At 39.4% G+C, this 13831-nt stretch overlaps 1 long non-coding RNA gene across 1 annotated transcript; it reads left to right on the forward strand.

The window, feature by feature from the left end:
- The first annotated feature begins 11309 nt into the window (after nucleotides 1-11309).
- On the forward strand, nucleotides 11310-13569 carry LOC127983661 (uncharacterized). Its single transcript, XR_008160475.1, has 3 exons — nucleotides 11310-11654; nucleotides 11807-11971; nucleotides 12901-13569. It is a non-coding gene; the product is annotated as an uncharacterized LOC127983661 (long non-coding RNA).
- The last annotated feature ends 262 nt before the right edge of the window (nucleotides 13570-13831 follow it).

Here is a 13831-nt window from a genome sequence, read left to right on the forward strand (position 1 = left end):
TCAACAAATGTTATGCTGAGTATTGTTCTTTTGTAATCTTAATTTTAAGTTCACATCACCTGCAAAACTCATTCCAAGCAACACAACTCTTAACACATGGCTCAAAACAGACTCAGTGCAGCCAAACACTACACACAACCCTTACTGAGATAACACACACTGTCACTCAGAACACACTGAGAGGAAAAACACTTGCATCAAACACCAAAACAGAAAATACAAACTTTTCATCTTTACTGTTTGAACAATTTCAGTGAGTTCATACAAAGTAATATTTTCTTCAAAGAAAAGAGTGACATTCTTTCACATGATTTATTTAAATTTTCAGAACATAACAAAGGTAAATGAAAATTTGCAGTTTGCTTCAATAGTCTGTAGTAATTTACAGAATTACAGTAAAGAGGAAAAAAGGTAGAAACTAAAAGTACATACTGTAATTCGAACAAATAATTTTCAGGGCTAATCCTGAAATTGCAATCAGCAGTGTTTGAAATCTCTTCTGTTTTGTGTGCTTCACAGTTTTGACAGCAGTGTGTTAGCATTTGAACAAAGTGCTGTAAATCCACAGGTTTGTGCAGATTGTGGTTAAAGTCATGGGATAAGTGTGTAAAGTTTTGAAAACTGTGTTCAAGCAATGAAAAACGAACTAGAGTTTGGTCCACATGAACTTCTGCTGAGCAGACTATTTAGAGTTTTGCACATGTGACTTCAGTTGTGCTTACTGTCATTTAGCAATCGAAAAAAACTGCAAGGTGATTCGTGTGCAGGGGAGAGGTGGTGGTCACACATCAGATGGCTGACAAAAGAGTTCATGTCTGACCCCCTTTTATGACACTATTGCATCACAAATTAGGCTGCCTCAGCCATTGTGTAAAGGTGATATGATCTAGACACATAACATGAGTTATACTCCCTGTTGTGAAGCTCGAAGCTCATCCATGTTATTATCCTCCAAGCTTGACTAGGCCTAGGCTACTGTGCTCACTGGCCTCCCAAAGAAGTCCATCAGACAACTGCAATGAATTCAAAAAGATGCAAGAATTTTAACCTAATCCAATAGAAGAGTAGGCTGGGAGCAAGCCAAACTTAGCCCCACACACAACATTTGAAGTCGGGAAGTTTGGTCTGGCATTGCTCCGTTGTGGAGCAACTATGCGTGAACCAGAGCAGTTCAGAACACAAAAACTACTGAACGGTTTTGTGCAGAGCTAAAAATGTAACTGTGTTTAACAAAGAACAGATGTTTCTAGTGACAAAATATTAACTTTCAGTATGGTACGATGTCTGTGTAAATGAAGTTAATTACAAAGTATTTCATTCATCACAGAACTCCCTAACAGAAATGCTATAATCTAGACATTAGACTTCGGCCTTGCGTCTGTTGTAGAAGATATTGAGAGTGCCATAGCTTTAACACTAGAAAAGAATGTTGAGACAATTGGGGACAAGAAGGATGGTTTGGGTGTGAATTCCTACAGGATTCACCCCCGTATCGGTTAAAACAAACCCCATATTCACATCCCAATGGAGCAGTATCAGACTCATAATATGAGTAGAATTTTGAGTATGACAACGTCAGGCTAATAAAAGAGAGCACATCACTCCAATCCTCACAAGGTTAGTCAATAACAATAGAAACAAGCTCATAAAAAAATAAATGCGCTCAAAAAATAATTGCCCTCCCCACTCCCAATTTACCATCCCTTGTTGACACTGCCATTACCGCAAAGACCATAGCACATGACCCCATCCAGTCCCTGCTTTGTACTCCTCCTGAGGTAATGCAAAAAACACAAGTCTAGACTGAGTCCTGGAGTTGATAATTAGCCTCCCAGGTTGGTTTTCATGGAGTTATAGTAATATAATGCAAAGATGTGTTATGGCACCTATGGCCATTTTGATCTGGCCATTTGTTAAGCACTCCTTGAAGCTCAACATTACAAAAGTAAGGTAAGGTAATGTATTTATAAAGCACAATTAAAAACAACAGGTAGTTGACCAATGTGCTGTACAATTTGGAAATATACAAACATACAATACTATACAGATATCTAGCTACTGTCAAAAAACAAACAATAAACTTACTCAGCTATATGATTTAGACAGGAAAGCCAGATAAAAAAAGATGAGTTTTTAAGGATGACTAGGAGCTATGCTGTGGATGCAGAGACAAGACATCATCCCCTTTCCAGCCACTCAGTATCAAAGGTCAGCCAGTGGAACAGGTGCAGGTCCCTGTCGCAATGACTTCACCTGCTCAGGAATCTCAGAAGTTTTCAGTTAAGGAAGGACGAGCTTTGGTTTACAACTCCCTCATCAGTTATCACCTTCAATATTACCCCCTTACACAACCAACTCATCATCAAACACAAAACAAGACTCTCCCGCATAGTAAATCAGATTGCTATACTATCTGACTCCTCCAAACTCCCTCTATCAGAACTGTATAGTGATCAGGAAAGCCAACCTAATCACAGAGGACCCCTCTCACCCCCTCCAACACTCCTTCTAGCTACTACCGTCAGGTTGACGATAGAACATATGTATACGAATTCATCCCCTCTGCAAAAGGGATCCTGGACACTGCTCAGTCAGCTGCTACCTCAATACCCCCATGTATTGAATTATGTCACATGTTTTCTAAATGTGAGTGGATCCCTGTCAAAGAGAGATTTATGTAACCTTTGTTGAAGTAGAGAATAAAGTATATCTTTTTTTCCACAGAGGGTGTGTTTCATGACTTGTTGGACTTACCATGTAAAGAAAATTTGAATTGGTAAAGCAAATCTCACACATATCATCATAAAGTAAAACAAACATGATTGGATGCTCATTTTTCACTTTAAGACCCTTCACAACTAACCAAACATGTATTCATGTTGTATGAATGAAACATGTTCAGAAACTGTGTGGGCAGTTCAAAAGCAAACCGTGGTCAAGATGATGTGACAAAGTTTTAATAGACAATAGTGGACTTTTTACCATGAGGGAACGGAATGGGCCAGGGACACGCTGTTAATTGCTGTGGAATGATTTGAGGACTTATGTATCAGAAAACCCAGCAAGAATGGTGGCTGAATCCAAGTGTCCAATGAAAATTTATTTAAGTATTTTTGTTTAATAGGCCTAACTGTGCACATTATCTACCTCGTCACAGAATGAATACAACAAGTAGGCCTAGTTTACAGCACTTGGGTTACAATATTAAATGTTATTTATAGACATAAAACTGATATTATGTCTCCCTTTGTCAAAATGAATTTCTTCCCCTGAATAGGCGTACCAAAGCTCAAAATAATTTTGCCATCTTGAAACTGGTCAGATATGCCTCCCCAAACAACACATAGCCAACAAATGCAGAGATTAAAAAAAAAAAAAAAATACACTAATATTAGGAAGATAATGTTGCCATTGCGGCGACACGTCATATCCTCTGCAGGTTACACCTCAGAATTGCGCCTTTTTGTAATCATTGCGAGTATCACATTCTACAGGTCGGTATGTATCTCTGGCTGTGTAATTTGCATTATTCATTTATTCGAAGGACCAATTGCTCATTACCTAACTATTTCTTTACATTAGTGCAGGTTGCATCATGAAAATTAGTTTGAGTCTGTTATGCTCTTGCAATTATGTAACGTTGTATCAGAGTTGTCTAATGTTATCTCTGGATTGCGCGCGTCTTTAAGAAACTTTAAGTCGGAGGTTCTGAAAGGGTGTCAAGCTACGTTTCAATTTTTTTTTTTTTTTTTTATATAATATTCGTCTCATTCGCAAACTCGAAAAGGTTTAGCGTGTCATTTGTACCATCTGCTATTAGACTTTTTAATGAAACACAAAAGGTAATGAATTGCATTGTCCACTATTGTAACTGTTTTTCTTGTATTGCTTTTTTTTATTATTAACTATTAATTCCTAAATGGTTTTGTGTGTGGGGGGTGGGGTGGGGCTTTATTTGCATATGTGTCTTCAATGTGCTCCACTTTAAAAAAACCGATTGTCCAAATCGGGGATAATAAAGTATACTTTAACTTTAAACAAGAATGCGTATTGAGCGATATGTTGGTTTGGTCGGACGATTACATTCATGGTGTTAAGTGGATATTTATTCCCTGCATTGTTTTGATAATATATAACTGGTAATCACTATTAACATTTTTGTTGATGAATGTATAAATGTTCATTCTAAAAATCATTCTAATGGTTTTTTTTTTTGTCTTTGTTACAGATTATTTCAAAGATAGCTTTCAAAAAAACTAAAACAAAGGCACTTTTAAGAGCCATTCTCTCTCACTCTCTCTTGTCTCGTTCTCTCTCTCTCTCTCTCTAACTGATTCTCTCTCTCTCTCTCTCTCTCTCTCTCTCTCTATATATATATATATATATCTCACACACACACTGTATTTTGTGTATCTGTGTTGTGTGTCAATTGTCCAGCCATGTCCAGAAATCCGATGCTTTTTGCGGATCCTGTTGAGGTCAGGGGCCACATAGCTGCAGAAATCAGTCATGCGCTACTCCTTGAGGCCCAGGTGAGACCAATTTTAGTCACAATTGTATGAAATTTGCTATGGCTGTTGTTTGAGTAATCCAATGAAAAGTGTAACTTTACAATCTTGATATTGTATCTGAAGATGTTGCTGTTATTGTCATGTAGGCTGCAATGGGAAACCCTTCCGTTCCTCCAAAAAAAAAAAAAAGGAGAAAGAGAGCAGCCACAAATCAAGTGGTCACAAGGCGACGTCACAAACGTCAAAAATCACCAACACATGCATCCGGTTTGTTGTGTACTTCACTGTTATCATGGTTAAATAATAATGATTATTAACAAAATGTCAGTGGGCGGAAATATGGTGTTATGTTAACCCTATTTGACAGACGTATGGTGGATTTTTTGAGGCACTATTACAAACTAAAATGTATGATACTTCAAGAGGATGATAGAATAGATAACCCAAAATATTTGCCTCTGCAGCTTCCGTGAACCCAGTGAGTGAGGAAGTCCAGGTAGAAGGACTAGAATTGACTGCAAGTCTTGGTGAGTATGTCTCCTTATACGCAACTGTGTGTGTGTTGGGGGGGGGGGGGGGCTATAACTTTATAATCTTTTTACTGTAATACCAGTAAGGTTTTACCATGGACAAGTCAAAAAGCATTCAACCAACTGAATGGACACTGTGTTCCTTGGTCAAACTGAATTTGTATAATGCGTTCCCATAACATAAAGATGGTTAAATAGTTGTTTTATTTTTCAGAAAATCGTCTTCAAGAGTTAAGGGGTACTCTTGCCTCTCTTGAAGTTCCAGTGGCAACAGCAGATACAACGTGGACACAACGTCAGTTACTCGCTGGAGTAAGAGCAAAGGAAGCAAGGCCAGTACTCCTTGATGCCAAACTCTCGGCACAGAGAGTATTAAGGCAAATATGCCAGAAATGCCATGAGGTGCAGGCCGTGATTCGATGTTTGGAGTGTGTCCCACTGGACTTCGAATACCTCTGTGGCAAGTGTGACAAAGAGGTCCACAGGAGGCAAATCTTCCATGGCAGGATGGCAATATTTCATGGCTACCTAGAGCCTATTCCACCAACAAAAGCAGTGGTGGTGGATGGGAATGGCCTGCCTCAATTTTGTGAGGAGGGTATGTCCATCCAACATTTTCCGTAAACTAGTTAAGAGTAATTCCAAAAATATTGTCTGATGATGTAAAAGGATAAGCTTTAAACTATTCATTTATATCACTTGTTGACTGAGTAATCAATTCTGTTGGTTTATGACAGGGTTTGATATGTGCCAAAACATTTCCTTTTTGTCATCAAGCAGTGATAGTGACATCTGGTATAGTGGATGTTGGACTGGGATTTCGAATCACTAGTGTAACATGGGTGTATATAGATTGTTTGAGGGACCAAAATAAACAACAATTTTCTGTGTTGCAGTATGTCAGTTTCCTTTGCCCTCCCAAAAGGTACTATGTGGGTGCACAGAAGAGACTGTGGTCACCACTGGGAGGCAAATCTCATTGGTCACCATGAATGGTATGTTCTTGAAGTCACACTTTTTGTTTCAGTACCGCAGAACTTGTGCCCCAAGTTAACATCTGGAAGCATAGCAAAGCTGTTTCACTTCATCAATATACCAGAAATTTTAATGTCAAATGCCATGTCAAATATTGACTATTATCAATCACCTTTACCACAATTGTGTCTGTGAAACATCCTTAGTCTAATGTTTTTTTTTCTTTTTTGACAGGACGATATGAGGTGTCTTTACCTCGAAAGGTCTGTCCAAAGTGCAAGACTGAATGGACTCCAGGGGTTAAAGACCTTATGCAATACAATTATTGGCCAAGCACCACAAACTGCCAAACATTGTATGCATTTGAAGTGTTTGAGGCTTTCTCTAACATGAAGCTGTCAGCTCCCTCACTTTCAAGACTTGCTTTTTTAAAGCTGTTGGAGCACCAGTCTGTTCAAGGAGGAAGGGTTAGTCTGCCTGAATCACATTGTAACACACAATTATAACTCTATTTGTACTTTTGTGGGTATGTTTTTTTTCTATATCCATTGTTTTTTTCATTTCATAGATAGGGAAAATCTGTGCGGATACGTTTCAAAAGAGCTATTTTGAATATTGCCTATGCAAACATTCAGAGGACATGATGTCAGAAGCTGACTCTTTTTGCTGTCCAGCCTGTCAACCTGACATGTTGGCAGTGTGTTGCGATGGCAACCGAAAACATTACCGCTTCAGAAAATCAAGAGGGTATGTAAAGACTACACAGTCTTTTTTATAAATATATTTAACAAGAACATTGCCATTGAAATAGTTGCATGTAGAGTAAATGTGCGTTAGTTAAATTAGGTATTTTGTGATCATTTGTACAGAACTGAGGAACCGTCTTTATATGAGGGCTTGTTTATAGCCAAAGATGACGAAGTTCTGAGCTTTCTGGAGAAAATCAGAGGAAGCAGCGGGGCAAGAGTAAGTTTTATTCTGCATACCATAATCTGTTTATGTATGGGTGTATATTTGTTGAAATGAGTAACAGCTGACTTCACAGGCAAATGACAGTGGGACGTGTGGGGTGTCGAGGTTCAGGGCGAGTAAGGAGACATCCAACAAATCCTCCTCAAAAATTGATGAAGAGGGTATTCAGGTGGCAGTTTGCAGGTGTGTTGGTATTTCAGGAGTGTGCTATTGTACAGTGTAATTTGTCATTCATGTTGTGGACACTTCAATCTATATTTATCAATGTCATTTTTTTAATTAAAGTACAAATAGAGATGTGACTGTGTGTGTATGAAAGAGAGGAAGAAAGTGTGTGTTGGTATGTGAGCAAGGATTTTGAGCAACTCTTTGTGTAAACTGATCATTAACCATATTGTCTCTTATCAATCAGACACGGGGTATTATTGCGTGCCCTGAATCACTACCGTGGAGAAATCTTTGCATATCCAATGTTTATTCAAAAGGACATGGCAGAGAGAGCAAATGTTACCTTCTTCGCAATGGATGTTATCTGCAAGTAATTTCTCTAGGTCACATTTGGTCAACCTACTGTATATTAAATGATAAATACCTGAGTGTTTTAATCTGAGTCGTAGTTTTAGATTGATTTACAAGCAAATTGTGTTGGTAATACCAACTAATGATGCTCTTGTTTTCTAGGTACTGGCCCTACCTAAGCAAGGTGGCTGATAATTTCACCGATATGCAGCCGTTGATGGAAATGAGACCATTTCTGAGTGTCATGCACGCCAAAGCACACACAGCAAAATGCGAGGTACCTGAAATGACTGTAAATGGAGTAAGTTTACAGTTTTTTTCAATCGCTAACAAGCGCTTAACCATACTTCAGATACTTTTTCTAAACTCTTAACACAGACTCACACCTACAAAACACAATTGGCCAAATGGATAATTTTCTTCTCAAAAACACATTTTGTTAAATATATACTAAGTCTTCATTTCAAAATAGAACACATCTTTCTCTGCACACACCAACTTTACCAAAACACTGGAAATCTGACTCAAAATTAAATTATTCTGTCAAAGAATAACACTTGTTTTCACTTCAAAAGGTACATGCAGTCAATCAAAGTACACCAGGTTTCAGAATACTGGCTATTGTTGACATTACAAAAACTGCATAGACTTTTCAGTCTCAGTTTTACAGGTTTTTGCATGCAAAACATGCAAATTCATTGTTTTACACTAAATTTCTTGGTTAGGAACTGTATGTCCAAATGTACAGTAAAGTTCACATTCAAAAGCATTCCAGTAAAAAGCTATTTTTTTTCCTTTACTGTTTACTGCAGGAGGTACAGTAGAAACACGGTATGATAGAACAGAAAAGGTTTGACAGTATTGCTTACAGTGAACAAAATATCCATGAAACACATACGAGCATTCTGAACCAAAAAACAACAACAACAAAAAAGCCCAGATAAAAAAGGGGGGTAAAATAAAAACAATCTCTCACAGCTCCTCTCACTGCTCCTCTAACTGCATCTCTCACTGCATCTCTCACTGCTCCTGCTCCTCTCACTGCTCCTCTCACTGCATCTCTCACTGCTCCTGCTCCTGCTCCTCTCACTGCTCCTCTCACTGCATCTCTCACTGCTCCTGCTCCTGCTCCTCTCACTGCTCCTCTCACTGCATCTCTCACTGCTCCTGCTCCTCTCACTGCTCCTCTCACTGCATCTCTCACTGCATCTCTCACTGCTCCTGCTCCTCTCACTGCTCCTCTCACTGCATCTCTCACTGCTCCTGCTCCTCTCACTGCTCCTCTCACTGCATCTCTCACTGCATCTCTCACTGCTCCTCTCACTGCATCTCTCACTGCATCTCTCACTGCTCCTGCTCCTCTCACTGCTCCTCTCACTGCATCTCTCACTGCATCTCTCACTGCTCCTGCTCCTCTCACTGCTCCTGCTCCTCTCACTGCTCCTCTCACTGCTCCTGCTCCTCTCACTGCATCTCTCACTGCATCTCTCACTGCTCCTCTCACTGCTCCTGCTCCTCTCACTGCATCTCTCACTGCATCTCTCACTGCTCCTCTCACTGCTCCTCTCACTGCTCCTGCTCCTCTCACTGCTCCTCTCACTGCATCTCTCACTGCTCCTGCTCCTCTCACTGCATCTCTCACTGCATCTCTCACTGCTCCTGCTCCTCTCACTGCTCTTTCACCTCTCACTGCTCCTGCTCCTCTCACTGCTCTTGCACCTCTCACTGCTCCTGCTCCTGCTCCTCTCACTGCATCTCTCACTGCTCCTGCTCCTCTCACTGGGCCCCTTGCTCTTACTTTTCCTCGTCCATACATTACAGTGTTTGTCTTTTTCTGTTTCTGTTTCCAAAAATATCACTCAAAGTCCTCCTTTTATTGTATAAGTGTCAATGTAATAGAAAAAAATAACCCCTGCCATTGAGTCTAAGCCGGATTGGAATCACTTGTGGTTTGCCCAATTTACACAACATAAATCAGCTAAGATAATTTGTTTTTGAACTGATATCATCGCAGAAGCAGAGGTTTTTATACTGTATCTAAGATTTGGAACATTGTTTTTGCTATTGTGGGATGTTGTGTGTTAACATTTGTAAATACTACAAAAATGATCCATAATTTTGTTGGGAGGTATAGCTTGTTTGTTCAGAAAATGTAAGCATTGTGGAAATGTGTTCAATGACTCCATACTGTGTGAAAACGACATGAAATGTGTGAATGGTATGGCCACAATAGACAGATGCTGTGCTAATTGTGTTTAGAGTTTTGAAAATGTGACAACTGCTTGGACAAATGCTTGTTAGCGACTGAAAAAAACTGTAATATAATACATTACATTACACTTTTACCATTATAAGGAAATGATAAATCACTATGTTACAGGTGAGATGGGGTGGCAGGAATCAGGATGGAGCAGGGAACACTGTCGGAGAGGAAGTTGAGCAAGTATGTTATTACTGACTTTGTAACTATGCGGACATAGGAGACTTCACTGATACATGTGAGAGATAAGCGGAGTGTGGAGGATAAAGTACATCAGGATATCAAACAAAGATCTATCTTGCTAGAATGACCATCAGAGCACATTCTGAACTGTAGTTTCAACACCCATTATGTCTGAGTAAAAAGTGAAGCTATGTTCCCTCTGAGCTGCACTATTTAAGTATATACACTTTTTTGATCCTGTTCGGGAAATTCAGTCTCTGCATTTAACCCATCCGTGAATTAGTGGCACATACACAGCACACATGAGGTGACACACACTAACTCAAAGCAGTGGGCAGTCATCTGTTAAGGTGTCAGAGGAGCAGTAAAGGTTTTGGTGCCTTGCTCAAGAGCACCTTAACCGTGGATGTGGACAGGACACCACAGAAAGGGTGTGTTTGTTTTAGTTTCCATGGAATTATAAGGTGGAGAGCTAACTGATGATCATATATTATATAATAAAATAAATATGGCTACATGTTTTGTGAATTTGTTTTGCTTTTTTGGTGTAAAGTAACTAGAAATTGTTTTTACACCTAGGTAAACAGCTTCCTCTCCAGGGCAGCTCTTGTAACTAAATACATGACAAAGGCAGGTTGGTATGACACATTACAAACCGTACACCGTGATCAGGCATTTCTGACCTCTAAAATGTCATTTTCCTGTTCTCCTCTTACTAAAGTAATTGTTGTATTAAGTCATGTCTAACTGCAATGGTATTTCACATTTAAATTGATCCAATCACTCATGCAGATTTATTTTTTCAATCAGGGAGAGAAAATATGTTGACTCAACAGGCCATGGAGTGGAACAAAAAAAAGACAGCGAACCTTCACAAAGTCTTGGCCAACAGATACATCAAAGTAAGGACATTTTGCAATGTTCCTCTTGCCTGACACAATATACATTTTAACAACAAACAGCATATCTGGAGTTTGGCCATCTGTAATAAGCTCATTGATACATTGATTTATAAACTGTAGATGAAGGAATTTCTTGATTCCGGTATTGGCTGAAAGCTTGCATTATTTTTTTTTATTTTTTTGTGTGTGATTTAAAGATCTCAGAGAGGGCAAAGCTGGAAGATGCCAGCTTCAGTGAGTTCCGCAAGAAGAATGGCATCACTGAACAAACAGCACAGCAGTGGGTGTGTGATGTTCAGCAGTGGGCAGTCACAGGTAAATCATGCACAGTTTTCTGACTTTTCAGATATACAACTGTTAATTACTTTGTTCAAATATGAATTACATGAGGTGATCAGAAATGTTTAAATGAAACTTTCGCTTGACTGTTACCTATTCAGAGCCAGGGAGCACAACACAACAGGGAGCAACCGAGGATCTCAGGGCTGAGATAGAAAGTATCATAGTGGCCCTGCTACGCAAGAAGCAGGACCTCTATCGTCAGCATGGTTGGTTGACAGATATTCAAATGGCTCATTGCAAATGCAAACAAACTCTGTTTTCCTTGTTTTCACTTTCTTGTTTCACTTTGCAGATAGCAACCAGACCAGACAAAGAAAGAGAAGAAAAATAAGAGAATTAAAAAACAAACTAAGACAAAAGATCCGGCTCTACAATACTATTGCAGAGGATCCCATTGATGAGGGATTGGCATCCAATTTGACAGAGGACTACATCCTGCCTTGGGAGAGAAGTGAGGATGGTATGGTAGCCAATCTTAACATGTTCTCTAAAATGTATTCCTATATGCCTATGGTATAGCAATGAAAAACACCAAACTATGTTTTGGTTTGTAACTTAATCCTGAATACTAAATCACTTTTTCATGTTTCCATCAATTCCCTATTACCAAAGGCCACTCCTTCAGATTAAAACGGTCTGTTTTTGACCAAACAATGCTAATATGACGCCTTGAGGAGGAGCAGAGCATCCTGGTGAAGGAGATGTCTCAACACATCACGTCTCTCCGGAAGGAGATAAAGGCAGTAGATAAGCTTAAAGAGAACATCAGAATGGGCTGTAAGTCAAATTCAGATTTGTTTCCCCTCACTAAAATAGTCCCTTTTCTACTGCTCAACTTGACTACAGTAATTTCCTGTGTATTAGCCTCATTGTGTATAAACCGCAGGACAGTATTTTATGCAAGAAACAAAACCACATTAACTGCCCCTGTGTATTAACCTTATAGCTGAAGAAATTTAGCAAAATCAATGTATAAGCAGCAGCTAATAGTTGGGAAATTACGGGAATCTGTTTAGTTAGACATTTTGTTTACCACTGCATAAAAGTATAAAATATAACTGGTTGCTATAGCGACACTGAAGTAAACTACCCTAGCATCAACAATGTGGAAAAGATGGTAACAGCAATGACTATAACAGATAAAATCTTCAGCATTGTGTATTCATCACAATACAGACACGTTTTTGGGGAGATGGCAATATTTACTCTTATCAGCCATCCTGTCGTGCTAACACTGACAGATAGCTGCTGAGGGCATGCTCAGAATGTTAACATTATGATGCTAGTGATAACAATGACCAGAGCAATATCCAATATTTACATATCATCGTTAGAACCTCAACAGAGGTGAAACCAAAAGTGGTAGTCACAGAGTGTTAAAAAGTCGAGTTGAGCTGGTACCAGTCTGGAAAAGAGCAACAAGTTTTGTTTTGTTTTTTTCCCACTGCCATCACACCCATGTTAGTCATACTCCACCCTCACACTTTGTTTGTCCTATCCTCACCTTAACGCAGGCCCCCCCATCACACACAGTCACAGCCCTTGGCCCCAAACTAACTATATAACTATATGACAATTAAAGGTCCTTGTATCCCTTGCTTAAGATTTCATGCAACAAACAACCAAATGTTTCTGTCTATGTGAGTCTACATGCTTTGGAACAATACTAGTAATTCTTTTGTATGTTATGTTTATGTATGTTACAGATTTTGGTGACATGTCAGAGGATGCTGCAGCTGGTTGGAAAAGTGTCCTCATGCGGAGGTCCTCCATACTGGAGAGTTCATCACAAAATGCTGTGAGCATGTATAGTGCTATAGTTGACAACCTCCAGATACAGGACACAGAATGCAGTACGGACACTGATGATGAGTATGACCTTAGTAGTCCAGAGTCAGAAGATTAGGAAAGAGACCACTCTATGTTTTGTTTTGTTTTTAAGATCTGTTTCCTTTTTTGTTTTGTTTTTTGCAGTGGAGGCACTGACCGAACAACCACTGAGCCTCATTGGCCAGTTGAAACCCGTTAACCGATTAGTTCAAAATATGCTACGCTATTTGAAATTACAGCCATTTCGAGCCGCGCCTGCAATTTCACAACTCTCTCGCATATCTCTGCCACTCTGCCAGTGCCTCCCGCTCACACACACACACACACTGCCCCGGCCCCGCCCTTCCACTCATGTAACTTTTTTTTTAATCCCATACAGTGCGAAACATGAGTTCCACAAACGCGGCACTGAGGAGGTTGTATGAGTACAAATGGCTCCTTTTGGGTACAAGGTGATCGTGTTGAAAATAAAGGCATTTATCTAGCATTAGAAGCTCATTTGAAACATTGCCGCGGCTCATTTAAGAAAATGACAGCTCCGAAGAGACGCCGCTTTAGTTTGAGGTAGTGCTAACAATAATAAAGAAAGATGATGGTCATCATCACCTTATGTGTTACCACTGAAATGTAGATGTGAGTGCGCAAACCCCAACGCTGTGACCTCGTGACAAATGTTTTTATCAGTTTATTAAGTACAAACAGGCGAGTTATGAAAAATTTAATGTGAAGGATTTGTTCACTTCACACAAAAAGATCTTTGAATGAGTTGGCTAACAGTAGTAGCGTTTAGTCCACTGTCTATAATAG

This window comes from Carassius gibelio, chromosome B20 (assembly GCF_023724105.1).
Source record: "Carassius gibelio isolate Cgi1373 ecotype wild population from Czech Republic chromosome B20, carGib1.2-hapl.c, whole genome shotgun sequence".
Lineage (NCBI taxonomy): Eukaryota > Metazoa > Chordata > Actinopteri > Cypriniformes > Cyprinidae > Carassius > Carassius gibelio.